The sequence below is a fragment of the Triticum dicoccoides genome, chromosome 7B, assembly GCF_002162155.2.
Source record: "Triticum dicoccoides isolate Atlit2015 ecotype Zavitan chromosome 7B, WEW_v2.0, whole genome shotgun sequence".
NCBI classification, from domain to species: Eukaryota; Viridiplantae; Streptophyta; class Magnoliopsida; order Poales; family Poaceae; genus Triticum; species Triticum dicoccoides.
The window spans coordinates 703,864,651-703,868,175 of NC_041393.1; positions in this window are offsets into that span (position 1 = coordinate 703,864,651).

The following is a 3,525-nucleotide window of genomic DNA, read 5'->3' on the forward strand; positions in this document are numbered from 1 at the left end:
CGGCACCCCCCTGGGGGCCTATATAAAGGAGGGGGGAGGGAGGGCAGCCGCACCCTGAGTCTTGGCGCCTCCCTCCCCTTGCTACACCTCTTCCTCCTCCCGCAGTTGCTTGGCGAAGCCCTGCCGGAGTCCTGCTGCATCCACCACCACGCCGTCGTGCTGCTGGATCTTCATCAACCTCTCCTCCCCCCTTGCTGGATCAAGACGGAGGAGACGCCACGCTGACCGTACGTGTGTTGAACACGGAGGTGCCGTCCGTTCGGCGCTAGGATCTCCGGTGATAGGATCACGACGAGAACGACTACCTCAACCCCGTTCTCTTGAACGCTTTCGCTCGCGATCTACAAAGGTATGTAGATGCACTCCTATCACTTCTTGCTTAGATGAACTCATAGATGGATCTTGGTGAAACCGTAGAATTTTTCATATTTTCTGCAACGTTCTCCAACAATGGTCACACCACCCCTCAGATTTATATACTCTTGAGGTTGGCATGGAGACGTATCAAAGCCTCTCGGATGTGGATATATGTGAAGTTCCCAACACTATGATGAACCACAATTGAGCGTCACAATCGACGGGGCACTCTCGGTGTTATTTATATCGAGGCCAGGCCTTGGGCTAAAGAGCTTCATGCGGCAAGAGGAAAAAAAGAGTGAGGATGGTGCTACTTACGGATGGCTCTACACTCGTACTATCAGGTTGGAACCACCTAGGCAGATTGAAAGAAAAGCAATGCAAATATACTTAAGCTTATTAGGAGCACCAATGCACCATGCTACTCAAGGATAGCCAGGGCACATGTACATCGGCGACCTTGAGACTGGAGTGATGGAGGAGGTGACATAACAGTTTCGATCGGGTTAACCATCAGAAGGCCGTCTTGTTGGATATGGACTGAATTGCATTCTTTATTTCCCAGCTTGGTATGTGGTGGATACGTGCTTGTAATGTACTTTGAGTTGACACGAAGAAGATACCCCAGGGATCGTCAGCTTTTTTATTCTCTTTATGCCGCAACACTGAATGAATCCTGAATATCATCGTTGGGTCAATTCATGCTCTCTATTGGTTTTGACGAATATCAAGTTCAAAATGTCCAGTGCTAAATTTTGCATTAACAAGACTGCCTTTGATAAGGTACATGTGAGATTATGGATTTATTTTCCATTTTCATTAGTTTTGAGCATGGGCGGAAGATTCATGCGCGCATGCCTGTGTGTGTGAGAGTGGTCTTCACAGTGAAAAAATAGCGTGCTTTGACAAAATAGCCTGGCCCTACGATATTAGCACGCTATAGCATATCTGGTTTGTTTGGTTGTGGATAGATGTGAGTCTCTGTGTTGCTAGTCTCACGATCCTTTTGGGGTGGTTGAGATTTATGAAGCTTGGGCGGAAGTCTAGTTTTGGCTCTTTGGCCGGAACCGACAACAGTGATGTCCACGACGATGTTACCTTCTTTTTTGAATATCAGTATAGACACAATCGCTCATATATACGCGCATACACTCAACTTTATTAACGCACACATGCATATCCTACCCTATGAACATTTCCGAGAGACTGAGACGGCATATCATCTTGAGTTTTTGCGAACTCCTTGGGGGCGTTGTTGTATGCCGCCTGCTCTCCTGTCTCTAGTCCTGGCCATGGGCAGCCCGACCGAACGGCCCGACCCAGCCCGGCCCGAAAAAGCCCGACTGGACGCTGCACCCGGGCCAAGATTTTGAGCCCGAAGGCCGAGCCGGGCCCGGGCCCGCGGCCAGAGGCTCGGCGGGCTTTATCACTTTTGGGCCGGTCTTGGGCCCAAAAACCAGGCCCGATGGCTGGGCCGGGCCGGGCTCGGGCCTAGGTTTTCTGCCTCGGGCTTTGGTAGGCCCGGCCCGGCCCAGCAGATGACTAGGTATACATGTCCCTGAGGTCCAGGCTCTAGGGTAATCCCTAGATCTAGGCCTTAATGGATTGGACAATGGTGGCACTGCTCGTTTTGTTTCCCTTCTAGAAAGAATCTTCTTGAAGTTGGATTCTAATGCAGATGAGCCGGCTAGGGCTCGAGAGGGTGCCAAGGGTGGCTGCCCCGAGTTTCATAGCGCTACTATTCTCGGTGCCCGTTGCAGGCTATCATGGCGGTAGGTAGCGGCGATCCAATGTGGCGGTGAGGCATTGCGCACTACAAGGATACCTAGTATAAAGCAACACAAATTCTACAACATTTTGACTATACGTTGCAAAATTCACGATAGATACGGATATAAGCGGTGCAACATATACGTTGCGCATAATTGACCTATGGTGGTTAATATAAGAAAAAAACAGAGGAAAGGAGAGATGGACGCAGAGATGGACGCGCGAGAAACTGCCGCCAATTCCCCTTATCTCCCCCACCTCGCCGCCACCCACCGCCTCCCCTTCCTCCTTCGACCCACCACCACCGCCTCCCCTTCCTCCTTTGACCCACCTCACCGCCGGCCCTCCCCCTCCCCCTCCCCTTCTCGCACCTTGCAGCTCTGGTGGCTGGCGATCCACATCATCCACCACCCACACATACCTCTCGCGCGTCAAGATGGCAACAGGGACCCGAAACCCGTGTCCCCGTGGGTTTTTACACTATTAGGGGACGGGGATGGGCATCTTTTCATCCCCGCGGGGCTGTTGTTGGGCACATTATACAACCCGACACGTTTCGTGGGTTTGCACCCGTTTAGGTAGTCCCCGAACCCGAAACCCGGCAAACCTGGCAAAATACATTTTTTTTACCAAGCAATGCTCCGGTGCGGCCCAACCCAAAACTACCGAGCCTGCCTGAGCGACCGAGGCCCCCCCCACCCCCAGCGTCACAGGCCAAACCAACCGCTCGCTGGGGTGGCCAGTATCGCTCGGTCCTTTCCCCCTCGCTCGAGCCTCATCTCTCTCTCTCCCTCTTTCCCCCTCGCTTGACCTAGGACCCCATCTACTATTGTTTTTTTTGTTGAAATTTCCTCTAGTTATGCTGCTAAAATGTGCTTGTTTTGCTGTTCAAATGTTATTCTTTGTCGCCACTATGTTTGTTTAAATATTTTGATTTTCTCGTGGGATCCCCGTGGGTTCCCCGAAACCCGATGGGTTTAGCGGACGGGCGGAAAACTATCCCCGCGCACAGTGATGGGGACGGGGACGGGTTTGTGATTTTCTCGTGGGGATGGGTTTGGGAAGGCAAAACTCGATGGGTTTCGTCCCCATTGCCATCTGGACTCGCGTGTCCCATCTATCTCTTCAGGCGGCTCCTCGCTACGCCACCTACGGCGGCTGATTCAGGCGACGTCCGGCGAATCCCGCGACCGTGAAGGATAGCTCGAGGGCCCCTCGCCCGGTGGTGCCCTCACATCTGGCGCTCGAGGCCACCAAAGCCCACCCGTGACCCTCCCCCATGGCTAGGGTTTTGGGCATCGGCGCCGGTGGCCACGTCGTGATCCTCTTGTCCGGTGAGTGCACCCCTCCCCTGGCTTCGTCCCCCCCCCCCCAATTCTCTAACCTCTACTATTCTCT